Source organism: Pongo pygmaeus, chromosome X (assembly GCF_028885625.2).
Source record: "Pongo pygmaeus isolate AG05252 chromosome X, NHGRI_mPonPyg2-v2.0_pri, whole genome shotgun sequence".
NCBI lineage: Eukaryota > Metazoa > Chordata > Mammalia > Primates > Hominidae > Pongo > Pongo pygmaeus.
The window spans coordinates 17,106,286-17,121,173 of record NC_072396.2 but is presented as its reverse complement, the minus strand read 5'-3'; the positions used below and the strand labels follow the sequence as shown (position 1 = coordinate 17,121,173).

Genomic DNA, 14,888 nt, shown 5'->3' with positions numbered 1-14,888 from the left:
CCCACCTCGGCCTCCCAAAGTGCTGAGATTACAGGCATGAGCTGCCGTGCCCGGCCGATAGTGTTTTATGGACCTTTTGTTTTCTCCTAGTCAACATATTTCTTTTGTAGAATTTTATGTATTTATTTATGTTTTTATAAGCTGGTACATTTCTTTTGTAGGATTCCCCCATTCCGTATTGGCATATTTCTTTTGTAGACTTTTTTCCAAGTCAGCACATTTTTGCAAGAATGCTATGAACAAAATACATTTGCCTACATTGCCTGTGAAAACAGTTAACAATTTTGATAGAAAGCATTGAAATGCTATTCATTTTTTTCATTTAAATTTGACTTACAGGCCAGTAGTTACAATGCTTGGATTAAATAGAAAAACAGGAAAGTAAAGAGTCCTCTAGTAAAAAATAATGCCTTGAAATAGGGTCACAGCCTAAAGATATTGATAGCCGCAGTGGATGGATGACTAGAGTGAGCCTTTTTTTTTTTTTTTTTCTTTTTGAGACAGAGTTTTGCTCTTGTCGCCCAGGCTGGAATGCAGTGACACCATCTCGGCTCACTGCAACCTCCACCTCCCAGGTTCAAGCGATTCTCCTGCCTCAGCCTCTTGAGTAGCCGAGAGTAGAGGCATGCGCTACTATGCCTGGCTAATTTTTTGTATTTTATTTGAGGTGAGGTTTCACCACGTTGGCCAGGCTAGTCTGGAATTCCTGACTTAGGGTGATCCTCCTGCCTCGGCCTCCCAAGGTGCTGGGATTATGGGCGTGAGCTACTGCACCCAGCCGAGCCTAACATTTATATTCAAGAACAATTCCTCTTTTTTTCTTAATAACCTGTTAATTCCTTAAGGGTTATGAAAACTATGAATTTACTTTTTCTGAAGTGGAGATTATAGGTTTGAATTGATTTGGACAAAAGTACTGGTAATGATTATTTGCCCTGCTTATAAGCAGTGTGTTCCTAGAAGTTCCCTTCCTGTGTTCTATGTGTTGTCTTCATCTGCAAAGGCCTTTTCCTATAAAAGGGCTAATGACAGTGTGTGTAGAATTATCAAAGCTGATTCAAGGGTCCTTAGAAATGAGACATTTTGAGGAAGATGGAGAGATTTGTTAAAGGATTCAAAATAATTACCCTGATTTGATCACTATACATTATATGTATTGAAACATCACTATGTGCCCCATAAATATGTACAATTATTGTCAATTAAAAAAAGAAGATTTTTTCTAAACTATATTATCTATAATCCTGTACCTGAGTATTAATTGCATATCCATGGTCTTTTCCAGACTTCATCAAGATTAGTTTTTATGTAGTCTTTTCTGGTAGCGTCACTTTTTCCTGTATCTGGTCTTCCTGTCTATGATCTGTGCATATAGTATTTAATTGCGTTAAGGAGCCATATTCTGCTGATTCATTTCCTACTGATAAAACACGTCACATGGTTTCTGGCATTTTGTTAGAAAAATGCTGAATTGAACATCTTGACACAGTGTTTTCGTTCTTTTGAATATTTCCTTAGGATAGATTTCCAGGAGTTGGATTATTAGGTCAAAGGGTATGAACACTTTTATGACTGATAATTCTGCTAGACTGTTGGAAAGAAGGGCTGAGCAAGGTCATAATGACATTCACTGTACTTGTGTTCCTGCTTTCTCTAGTCTTTTTGGTAGGATTATTTTTCTTCTTGCTCTATTAACGGAAACAAAAAGAGCCCTATTTCTGTTCATTGCTAAAAAGTGAAAACGTTTTCTACTTCGAATGTTGATTTACTTGTGTATATAGTGCCCAGGTCTGAAGTCTTTATTAGGACTTAATTATGGGTTGGTAAACTTTTTCAATAAAGGGCCAGTTAGTAAATATTTTTGGCTTTGTAGCCATTGTGGTGTGAAAACAGCTACAGGCAAATATGTGAGTGAACGAGCTCGGCTGTGTCCCAGCAAAACTTTATCTATGGGCGCTGAAAGTTGATTCCATATCATTTTCATGTGGCATGAAATAATAATGTTTGATTTAATTTTTTCAACCAATTTAAAATGTAAAAACCATTCTTAGTTCAAGGGCCAAACAGAAACAGTCAGGGGGATCCCATGACTGTGGACTGGGCCATAGTCTGTTGAATCCTGGTCCAAACAAGAATCTTTCAGCCTGGGCAACATAGTGAGACCCTGTCTCTACAAAAAAATTTTAAAAAATCAGCCAGGTGTGGTGGCACACACCTGTAGTCCCAGCTACTCAGGAGGCTGAAGCAGGAGGATTGCTTGAGCCCAGGGAGTTGAGGCTGCACTGAGCCATGATTGTACCACTGCACTCCAGTCTGAGCAACAGAGTGAGACCCTGTCTCAAAAAAAAAAAAAAAAAAAAAAAAGAAAAAGAAAAAGAACTCCACGGATGAGGCAGTGAGCTACTCCTATCCTAGGCAGTTGAAGGACATCATCTCCCCACTTCTCTTCTGGCTTGCATACATATCCTATTTTATGACAGAGAATAGGACTAAGGGGGCTTTCAGAAGCCGTTTGATCTAACCTCCTTATTTTTCAGAGGGCTGAGAGATGAAGTGGCACACAGTTGGGAGAGTCAGAACCAGGGCTTGGACCCTCTTCCCACGTTATTTTCTAGTCTTCTAATAAAACATGCTGTCCTGGCTCCCCCATCTAGTGTTATAATCACTCTCCAAAATGTAACTCTTGGCCAGACATGGTGGCTCATGCCTGTAATCCCAGCACTTTGGGAGGCCAAGGCGGCCAGATCACTTGAGGTCAGGAGTTTGAGACCAGCCTGGCTATCATGGTGAAACCTTGTCTCTACTAAAAATACAAAAATTAGCCGGGCATGGTGTGGTGTGTGCCTGTAGTCCCAGTTACTCAAGAGGCTGAGGCAGGAGAATAGCTTGAACCCGGGAGGCGGAGGTTGCAGTGAGCCGAGATCATGCCACTGTACTCCAGCCTAGGTGACAGAGCGAGACTCTGTCTCAAAAAAAAAAAAAAGAAAGAAAAAAAAGGTAACTCTTGAAACACCCAATTGTTAGACTCCTTGATGCTCTACCTTCAGGTCTGTATATTTAGTTGCATGTAAATTATACCTCGATTTTTAAAAAACTCATTTTTCTCCTTTTTAAAAAGTTTTTAATTTTAAAAAATAGAGACAGGGTTTCTCTTTGTTGCCCAGGCTGGCCTTTAACTCCTGGCCTCAAGCAATCCTCCTGCCTCAGCCTCCCAAAGTGCTGGGATTACAGGCATGAGTCACTGTGTCTGGCCTTAAAAAAGCTTATACTATCTGGAAAGTTAGATAGTAGGGCTTGTCTCCTTATAGTGATGCTATTAGTTGATTAATTAACTCATTAGACGATTTTTGAAAAACAGGGAGAAGTGGCACAGTGTGGGTAAGTCTTAAGTGGGGTACTTTGAAAAGTAAGAAATGTAGAATGAGGAGTGGCTAAAGATGGAGGGATCAGGCTCAGGTGAGAGGGGAGCCAGGGGAACACTGAGGAACTAAGTTAATAGACGGTTTTAAGACTCCAAAAATAAACTTTATTGTTTTGCTTGTGGCTCTCAACTGAGAGCACAAGAGATGGGAACATAATAAAGCACAAAGAAATTCAGATAAGGTTCAGAGCTCATTCAGGGATGGCCAACAACTTGATAGTGTCTCTAAAATATTACAAGACCCTGGCCTTAATTTGCTTGGTCAAGTCCCAGATGTGTTGCCAAGACATCCAGCGAGGGAGGCAAGACTTTGTCTTTGTTGAATGTGGTTTCCAAACCAAACTGCCACCTACTAGAAAGAACATGTTTTTCAGACCATTTCAGTTCACGTGTTTGAATACTGCACAATCTGGTGTGTGTGCATTTAGTAGGAATGCTAGCCCCAAACTTATTTATTTATTTCTTTATTTTAGAGACAGGATTTCGCTGTGTTGTCCAGGCTGAAGTGCAGTGGTGTGATTGTAGCTCGCTGCAGCCTCAACCTCCTGGGCCCAAGCAGTCCTCCTGCCTCAGCCTCCCGAGTAGTTGGGACTACAGCCACATGCCACCACGCCTGACTAATTTCTAATTTTTTTTTTTTGTTTTGAGGCAGAGTCTTGCTCTGTTGCCCAGGCTGGAGTGCAGTGGCATGATCTTGGCTCACTGCAACCTCCACCTCCCGGGTTCAAGCAATTCTCCTATCTCAGCCACCCGAGTAGCTGGGACTACAGGCCCCCGCCACCACGCCTGGCTAATTTTTGTATTTTTAGTAGAGACGGGTTTCACCATATTGGTCAGGCTGGTCTCAAACTTCTGACCTCAGGTCATCCGCCCACCTCGGCCTCCTGAAGTGTTGAGATTACAGGCATGAGCCACTGTGCCTGGCCTAAAATTTTTGTAGAGATGGGGTCTCTTTGTTGCCCAAGCTGGTCTCAAACTCTTGGCCTCAAGAGATCCTCAATGGCCTTTTGTACACTTTTTCAATAAGGGACCAGATAGTAAATATTTTTGGCTTTGCAGCCATTGTGGTGTGAAAGCAGCTACAGACAAATATGTGAGTGAATGAGCATGGCTGTGTCCCAACAGAGTTTTATTTATGGGTGCTGAAAGTTGATTTCATATCATTTTCACGTGGCATGAGATGTTATTCTTCATTTTGTCCAGCCATCAACCTAATTTAAAGCTCCCAAATTCTCTATGCCCTCCAAACCAGCACCCAAACAGTTAGGGAGCACTTACCCTTAGAAGCAGGGGAATGCCACAAGGTGGAAGGGTGCAGAGAAGACCCGCAGGCTCGAGGAGAGAGAGGCGGGAAGAGGTGGGCCTTGAGCACGGGGTTGTACTGTGGGCTCCCTATAGGGAGGTGTATCTGGTCCGGTTAATAATGCAACACAACATAGGGCCGGGCGCAGTGGCTCACGCCTGTAATCCCAGCACTTTGGGAGGCCGAGGTGGGCGGATCACCTGAGGTTGGGAGTTTGAGACCATCCTGACTTACCTCGAGAAACCCCGTCTCTACTAAAAATACAAAATTAGCCGGGCGTGGTGGCGCATGCCTGTAACCCCAGCAACTCGGGAGGCTGAGGCAAGAGAATTGCTGGAACCTGGGAGGCAGAGGTTGCAGTGAGCCGAGATCGCGCTATTGCACTCCAGCCTGGCTAACAAGAGCAAAACTCCATCTCAAAAAAAAAAAAAAAAAAAAGAATGCAACACAACAAACTTGAAGGAATTAGGAGCCCAGGGCAGTGCAGTTTATATAACTGGAGACTAGGACCTGGTGATTTCCAGAGTTCTGTGAAGCTGGCCCTCATCCTCAGAGCAGATGACATGGGGACAGTGAGGTTTGATGCAGGCAGATAACAGCTGGCAGAGGAGACCAGGGAGAGCTCCTCAGGTTGATGCCGGCGGGAGCATGACACGACTCTGGCATGCAAGACACCAGTGAAGCCTTCTGGACCCGGCAGGTGGAAATGGAATGCTTTAAGAAAAGGCTTCATTCCTTTCAGGGACCTTCTCTGCATTTCCTCATATTAAAGAAGAAGAACTTGACTAAAACGACCAGTTCTGCTTTAATGTAAGGGAAAAAGGGTTTTGTTTGGAAAGAACAGAGGCACGAGGCCCATTAAAAAGATATTGAATGAGACCCAGTGCTGGGAGTCCCGGTACAGTTTATGGCATTGCAAATGCAGAGTGGTTAAATCTAAAATTTGAAAGAGCTGAAAGAAATGGGTAGAAGTTTTCAGGGACTAGAAAAATGGCTTTTGCTTTCTTGTCTCTTATCAAAGCATTGATATGGAAAAACAGCTTCTGGCTCCTGGTGTGGTTAGATTAGGAAGTTTAAAAATTAAAACCAAAGCCAACACTGAACGTTCGTGAAACATTAGAGCAGGGGAAAAAAAAGAAAAACCATGTAAAAAAAAAAATCCTCGACTGAGTTAATGAGGTAATTTACATAACAGTTTAAAAGAGGTCGCCAGAGATTTAGGGACCCTGAGTCCATGCCTTGGTAATTTGTCATTGTGTTGAGACACAAATTCCAGAAGAGCGTGGCAGGGCTTCGTGAGAGCTGCATACCACTTGGCGAGCCTCCCCGCCTGCCCCCAGAGCCCAGGTCCACACTGCAGGGTGGCTGTCTTCTTACTGCTTCTTGCCTTTTACTGGGGAAACCATTCGCTAAAGTGTGTTTGTTAATATGGAGGTTCATAGGTCTGGGACATAGCACCTTTAATCCTAACAACAGATGGCATTGCTGCCCCCTCTCTAGATAAGCACTTGTCCTCGTCACTTCACCGAAGGGAACTAGTGGAGTGGTTAAGAACCCAGCCCTTGGAGCCACTGCTCACCAGAGGCCCGTTGGGCCTCAGCTCTCAGTCTCTGGCTGTGTGGAGCTACTTACCTGCACCACGCCTCAGTTTCTGCATCTGAAAGACAGAGATAAGAGCGCCGCCTCATGGGGTTCTTGTGAGGGTTAAATAAATGATATGCAGGAGCCCTTAGAACAGTGCCTGGCACAAAAAAGGCACTGTTTAAGTGTGGCTGATGTTTGAGAGCATTGACCTGTGATCTTCTCAAAACTTGGGGCAAATGTCGGTTAGTGACCTGGCATTAAGAATGAGGTCCCACTAGGGGAGTGGGAGGGAAGAATAGGCTTTCCCTTGCTCTTGCAAGGTTATTTCTATTCTGTCTTTCTTGGCTGCTAGCTCCCCACTTGCCAATGCATAAGATCTAAGAAAAGAGACGCCAAGAATGAGATAAGAATACTAAATAGAAAACAAGTGAAAGTGATGAAAGGTGGGGTGTGGTGGCTTACGTCTGTAATCCCAGCATTTTGGGAGGCCGAGGTGGGTGAATCACTTGAGGTCAGGAGTTTGAGACCAGCCTGGCCAACATGGAGAAACCCTGTCTCTACTAAAACTACAAAAATTGGCCAGGCGTGGTGGTGCATGCCTGTAATCCCAGCTACTTGAGAGGCTGAGGCAGGAGAATCACTTGAACCCAGGAAGTGGAGGTTGCAGTGAGCCGAGATCGCACCACTGTACTCCAGCCTGGGCGACAGAGTGAGACTCCGTCTTAAAAAACAAAACAAAAACAACAACAAAAAAAGTGATGAAAAAGAACGTAATGCTATCATATAGAGTTAAAAGCAAAGACACATTTTTCAACTCAGATGTTTTATACTAGAAAATTGAGATAAAAGCAGATCAGGAAGATAAAATTAGGGAAGGGGGAGGAGTTTAGATACTAAAAGAAATGAAATATTTTATAAAAATTGGAGAAATGACATTCTAAAATCCAAAAGTAAGAAATAAAGGAGAAATATAGGAGAAAGTAAAGGAGAAATAAAGGAGCCAGCTGTGGCTGGCTGCAACTTGATGCTTTCTGAGCACCAGTAATTAAGACATTGCTCTCATCACCCCTAGGACCCAGCCACCATTTTGCACAAAAGAAAGGAATCTTAGCAAAGTTAAGTCACTCATCCAGGTCACTTGTTAGAAAGTCATTGAGCTGACTCTTTGACCACCTCACTGTACCAAACGGCTGGACCTTAATCAAAGAGGAGGCAGAAAAACCCAAACAGCTCCCAGAGCTGAATGCTGCCCTCACTGAGAATCCTGAGAAAAGGTTTTGCAGGTTTCAGGGGTGTCTTGTGGGTGGAGAGCAGGGGGTGCAGAAAGCGAAGACCCTACCCCAGGCCTCTTCTGAAAGCCAGTCTGAAACCACGGGTTTAGCTTAAGGATAGACACAAGCACTGAGTCAGTTTTGCACTGAGTCAGTTTTGCACTGAGCATCTGGGCCAGTAGGGCATGCAGACAGGCGGGTCTGAGAAATGCCACAGCTTAAGCTCAACAATCAGCAGCAGCTACACTGAGCCTTAGAGTTAGAGAGGCAGTAAGGGGTGGTAGGGACTGTGGCAAATCAGCAAGCATGTGCCCCATCAAAGAAGCGACTTCCACAGCTGATAGTTGTATCAAGAACTGTGGATTCACTGCTGCCAGTCTTCTAAATTTTCAAGAGAATCTGGAAATCTGGAGTTTTATGTAAAATCTCCTGACGTGTAAATGTTGGCAACTTATTTACATTTTTACGATATTGTGTGTTTGCCAGCACTCTGCAAGTGAAATACAACAAATATCTGCACCCTGGGCAGCCTCTTAGGATCTTTGAATTAGATAAGCACTGAATTAGATAAGCATCAGCAAATTCTTGCACATACGAGAGGGCTCTGATCCTTAAAATGCCTAATTAGCAGAAGGCATGGTTGCGGGTAGTCTTAAAAGTGAAGTAAATTAAGACACTGGTGCAAAAAAGACATTGTGTAAAAGCAAGGCAGTTCTACCAAGAAAAGAGGTAATGAAGCCCAGCAGGTAGTGGTTTTACTTTTTTATTAGGTTGGTGCAAAAGTAATTGCGGTTTTTGCCGTCGAAAATAATGGCAAAAACTGCAGTTACTTTTGTACTAACGTATTAGATGCTGTGGGTGATTGCCTTTAGCCCCCTGGAAATAGGAGATATGGCACCAGGGGAAAGATAAGGATCAGAAGGTATAGAATGGGAGTGGACAGCTGTGTGGGTGATAGCTTCCAGGGGAGTGAATATGGGAGAAGAAAAGAGGGTACAGTCTTGAGCAGGGGTCCCCAGTTGAGGATGACGAACAGGTAGATGGGGCAAAAAGTGCCTAGAGGAGCAGAGGTCACAGAAGGGGAAGGGTGGCAGCTGAAGAGAGACCTGCTGGATTTTAGAGAGCAGTTCTGTAAAGTCACAGGAACATAAGCCAGGTTGCAAAGGGTGGGAGTGGGAGGTTTGAATAAAGGGTGAGTCAGAGCAAGAGGGCATCATAGACAAGAGTGGGGCTGGATGATTTTTGTTTTTTATTTAAAAAATTTTTAATTGTGGTAAAATATACATAACATAAAATGTACCATCTTAACCATTTCCTAGTGTACAGTTCAATTGTGTTAAGTACATTACATTGTTGTACAGTCTCCAGAACTCTTCTCATCTTGCAAAACTGGAAACTATACCCATTAAACAGCAACTCCCCCTTCCCCTGGCCCCTGGCAACCACCATTCTATTTTCTTTCTTTTTTCTTTTTTCTTTTTTTTTTTTTTGAGACAGAGTCTCACTTTGTTGTCCAGGCTGGAGTGCAGTGGCATGATCTTCACTCAGCGCAACCTCTGCCTCCAGGTTCAAGTGATTCTCCTGCCTCAGCCTCCCACGTAGCTGGGATTACAGGCGTCCGCCACCACGCCCAGCTAATTTTTGTATATTTAGTAGAGATGGAGTTTCACCATGTTGGCCAGCCTGGTCTCGAACTCCTGACCTCAAGTGATCTGCCCCCCTTGGCCTCCCAAAGTGCTGGGATTACAGGCATGAGCCACTATGCCTGGCCTCTATTTTCTGCCTCTTTGGGTTTGACTACTCTAGATGATATGGACAGGAGACCGGGAAATACTGGACAGAAGAGGGCGATTCTCTAGCAAAGGCCCGACCCTCAAGCCTGGAAACCTGTGGCCCTAAATAAGAACAAGCATTCCTGTTTTCACACCCAAATGTTGCCTTTTGGCCCGCCATGCCCCCTATCCTGTACTATATAAACCCCAAACCCCAGGCTCCATGAGCAGAAGAGTGGTGTGACAGAGAAGGAGAGAAGAGAAGGAGAGGAGTTCGGCTGGGGACCATTGGAGAGGAGATCGGCCGCTGGACCACCAAACTCCAGGGGAAGATCATCTTCCCACTCCATCTCCTTTCCTCCTCCCCATCCATCCCACTGAGAGCCACCTCCACCACTCAATAAAATCCCCGCATTCACCATCCTTCAAGCCCATGTGTGACCTGATTCTTTCTGAATTCCGGACAAGAACCCAGGCACCAAGAAGGCACTGAGCTGGTTAACACTTAAGCCATCTATGGACGGCAGAGCTAAAAGAGCACTGTAGCAAGCCCACTGGAGTTTCCGGAGTCACAGGCACCCACTCCTAGACACTACTCTGCGGCCGGAGCCCAAAAGTGTTTGCCCTGGATCCTGCACCTGCCCGTCTGTGTGCTCCCCCTCCCATAAGGGATTTGAGTGCACACAGTGGCTGAACAGATGAGCCACACCTCTGTTGCACATCCTGTGAGGGGGGTCAGGGAACTCTCTCGTTTTATCGATACCTCCTTTAAGTGGAATCGTACAGTATTTGTCCTTTTATGAGTGTCTTATTTCACTTAACATATTGTCTTCAAGGTTCATCCATATTGTAGCATGGGACAGGATTTCCTTCCTTTCGAATGCAGAATAATATTCCATTGTGTGGATAGATATGCACATTTTGTTTATCCATTCATCCCTCAGTGAACATTTGGGTTGCTTCCACCTTTTAACTTGTGTATCTTTTTTGGGGGGATATTTTGGCTCTCAAAAGGACAAAGGAAAAAATTAGGTTCAGTTGCTAGGATTACTCACATGAGGGTAGGCATGGGCAGGACCATTAAAGGGGTAAAAATATATTATGTATGAGGCAGTATCTACCCAGTAGCAAATTAGAGAAAGAGATGGTATAATTTGGAAAGGTGGTTTTTGTTTCTGATAACCCTTTTATCCACATTTTTGGTGTCTTTCTGCCTGCATTGGGAGTGCTTTATAGGTCCTAAGACTTTTGTTGGTTTTCTTTCTCTAAAGCTTTGCTGACATTTACTTCTTAAGTGAACATTTTATTTTGTCTCTAAAAAGACTAGGACAGAAAGAAAGATTGAGTCACTTTGTTGTTGAGATTTTCCCCCATTCCTAGGATCATTGCATGGCACCTGTGACAGAGGACTGCTCTTAAGAACGTGGTGTGTATACCTCTCAGTTTCTGACTCTTCTCCTAGATACATTTTACATTCAGCAGTATCTAGCATTTTGCCTTGTCATGGAATGTTCTTATACTGCACTTTCAATGATGGTGTAGATTAGTTGATTCTAACCAGAAATGCACGTCAGGGTGACTTGTGGTGCGTTTTTAAAACCCACGTGGCCAGACACTCTCCTGAGAGTAATCAAATCAGAATCGACGGTACTGGGGTACCCGGGCTCCAGATGAGTATTCTTAGTTTTATTTTGTTTTCAGGATGTTCTCAAATAGAATTTCATTGGTAGCATTCTGAACTGATTCTCAACATAGAGTTTTTAAGGAAATTTTAATTTTTCCTTTTTCACAGGTATAGCAATGGATTAATTTTGTAAATTCATTTCTGATAGATTTGTAAGCAATGAAGAAAGATTTTGAATGCACAAAATAAAATTTCCAAAGTTCTGAAAACATGTTTCATTGTATATCGTGTCTGTTGTATGTTGATTTCATTCAACAATTCGTTATAGAGTACCTGCTTATGTGCTAGGTGCTGGTCTTAAGAATTGAGGGGATGGGCCAGGCGCAGTGGCTCACGCCTGTAATCCTAAGGTGGGTGGATCACGAGGTCAGGAGATAGAGACCATCCTGGCTAACACGGTGAAACCCCGTCTCTACTAAAAATACAAAAAATTAGCCGGGCATGGTGGCATACACCTGTAGTCCCAGCTACTTGGGAGGCTGAGGCAGGAGAATTGCCTCAACCTGGGAGGTGAAGGTTGCAGTGAGCTGAGATTGTACCATTGCACTCCAGCCTGGCGACGGAGTGAGACTTCGTCTCGGGAAAAAAAAAAAAAAAAAAAAAAGAATTGAGGGGATGACTGCTGGGTATATACCCAAAAGGAAGGAAGTCAGTATATCAAAGAGATATCGCAGACCCATGTTTGTTGCAGCACCAGTCACAGTAGCCAAGATTTAGAAGTGACCTAAGTGTCCATCAACAGATGAATGGATAAAGAAAATGTACTTTTACACAATGGAGTACTATTCAGCCATAGAAAAGAATGAGATCCTGTCATTTGCAACAGCACAGATGGAACTGGAGATCATTATGTTAAGTGAAACAAGCCAGGCACAGAAAGACAAACATCGCATGTTCTCACTTACTTGTGGGATCTAAAAATCAAAACAATTGAACCCATGGAGATAGCAGAAGGATGGTTGCCAGGGGCTGAGAAGGGTAGTGGGGGGCTGGTAGGGAGCTGGGGATTGTTAATGAGTTCAAAAAGTAGAAAGAATGAATAAGACCTACTATTTGATAGCACAACAGGGTGACTACAGTCAGTAATAATTTAATTGTACATTTAAAAATAACTTTAAGAGAGAGTAATTGGATTGTTTGTAACTGAAAGGATAAATGCTTGAGGGGATGGATACCCCATTCACCATCATGTGATTATTACGCATTGCATGCCTGTATCAAAACATCTCATGTACCCCCTAAATATATATACCTACTGTGTACCCACAAAAATTTAAAGTAAAAGATTTAAAAAAATAATTGAAGGGTCAGGTCCCTATTTTGTCTGTTACCTTGTATAGCTTATGTTCTAGTTCCATTCATTTGGATTTTATTGTCTGGAGATAACAATATCAATCACTGAAATGGTTCGCTTTCTGTTCTCAGTGCTTCCCATACTTTGATTTATTTAATCCTTACAACTCTATGAAGTAGGAACTATCATAATCCCTATTTTATAGATGAGGAAACTGAGGTAGAGAGGTTAAATAATATGCCCAAGCCACACATCCATTAAATAGTAGAGTGGAATTTAAAGCCAGGAAGTCTGACTTCAGAGTCACTACACTCCCCTACCCCTTTCTGTCACCTCTGAGATATCTTAGCAAATACAGAGTCTGCCTTAAGCCAGGCAGCAGTCAGAAACCATGCAGTTTCAAACGTTCTCATGATATCCTGCTAGTCCCCTTGACTCGAAGATACGATTCCTTATATCCTAATTTGGAGATTTGTGCCATTTTCCCCATCATCTCGAGAAATGTTGGCAGACTCTAGTATTGGATTTACAAATCACCTATTGTAATGAAGGGAACAGAAAAGAAATTTTGGACTAAAGGAGGAAAAGATCAATGTCAAAGTCAGAGGTCATAGGACACTTAGTATCCTCTGAAGCAACTTCCTGATGCTTCTACGTTTTCTTTCTTTTTTTTTTTTTTTTGAGACAGCACCTCGCTCTGTCACCCAGGTTGGCAGGTTGGAGTGCAGTGGTGACATCTTGGCTTACTGCAACCTCAGCCTTCCAGGTTCAAGTGATTCTCATGCCCCAGCCTCCTGAGTAGCTGGGATTACAGGTGCGCACCACCACCCTGGGCTAATTTTTGTTTAGTAGAGATGGGGTTTCACCATGTTGGCCAGGCTGGTCTTGAACTCCTGACCTTAAGTGATCCTCCCCCTCTCAGCCTCCCAAAGTGCTGGGATTATAGGTGTGAGCCATCGTGCCTGGCCTTCCTGATGCTTCTGTGTTTTCTAACTGTATGTTATTGTGCTTTATTTCCCATTTTTCTTTTAATTTTTATGAAGCAATTGTTTTAGTTTAGGCTGTCCTGAATGACCCCTGCCAGTGGTATGTTGGCATTCTCTCAAAGGAACTCCCTGCCCCCACTATTCCCCTTTTTCTAAAATACATACCTTAAATATTCACTATCATTCATATCGTCACCAGGGAGCTCAGTCTATATGGACAGAATTGCAAATAGAAGTTCAGCTGTGATCATTGATCGTACAAAGTTATATGAGAATACAACCCATTTGTGTTTGCTTGATCCAAGTCAAAAGCTCAAACAAGACACAAAGAAAGCATTTATTTGGTTTTTCTTGGTTGAAACATCCTGTTCCAGCCTCATGATGTCTTTGAGAGTCTGATAATTCCCTGCCTGTTGAACTGAGCATGGCTCCCGATTCTGTTGGAGTTTGAGCATGACTTCCAGCACTGTTATCTTCTTAACCCTTGGCTGTGTACCTGGGATCTACGTTTTGAGGGCTGGTGCTGTAGGAAGAGTCTCTGGCCCGCTCAGACTGCTCCAGTGCTGGAACCCACTTGGTCCCTGGACCATCCTGCTTCTCCACATGCTCCAATAGGGGCATTCTTTTTATTATTATTATTATTATTATACTTTAAGTTCTAGGGTACATGTGCACAACGTGCAGGTTTGTTACATAGGTATACATGTGCCATGTTGGTTTGCTGCACCCATCAACTCATCATTTACATTAGGTATTTCTCCTAATGCTATCCCTCCCCCAACCCCCTACCCACCGACAAGCCCCGGTGTGTGATGTTCCCAATGGGGGCATTCTTGAGAGGTGTTTGGTGATGGATCCGACTCCTATTCACCTGACAATGAAGTCACTAGGCAGCTCGTTGATCGCCGTGCCCATCGCCACACTGGTCATGCCCAGGGTGCTGTGCTTAGCTGCAGTGCCTCAGCTACGTAGGCATGTTTATGCAGCTCCCCAGATGATTCTCAGCCACACACCCCTGGTTAAGAGCTGTTGGCATAGATGTGCTATCATTTAATCCACCAGTTCGTCTATTCTTGATGCTCAGCTTGCTTCCAATTGTTTGCTATTAAATAATTCAGCAGTGCACATCTTTGTGGTTAAGTCTTTGTCCTCATTTCTATTTTCTGGAATAAATTCTGAGAAGTCCAACTGTAGGATCATAGGATAGGTACATTTTTAAGGTGGGGTACATTTTGAATGTGGCCAGTACGGTGTGAAAATCTGGAGGCAGCTGGTGGAGTGGAGATAGCATTGGGCCAGGTGTGAGGAAGCCTGGGCTCAAGAACAGGCTCCTCTGCCCAGCAAGGCAGGGCTTTGGGCAAGTCCCTTCCCTGCCCCTGGTTTTGTTTTCTTCCTTTGTAAATGAGCCTCATTACAAATCTGCACTGAAGCGATAGTGCAGCATAGCCGTCTCTTGGTCCTGCAGGCAGGCGTATATAAGGAGGGCAGATCTGCTGGATTCCGTGGTGGACTTGTGTAGCATCTGGCTTCCTTTTATGCAATGGTGATGGCTTACTTGAGAATTGCTTCAGGG

The 14,888-nt window shown here is 43.6% G+C and overlaps 1 protein-coding gene across 6 annotated transcripts in view; it reads left to right on the top strand.

The window, feature by feature from the left end:
• Positions 1–14,888, top strand: part of CTPS2 (CTP synthase 2) — a 122,124-nt gene that overhangs the window by 78,017 nt on the left and 29,219 nt on the right. The window lies entirely within an intron of this gene.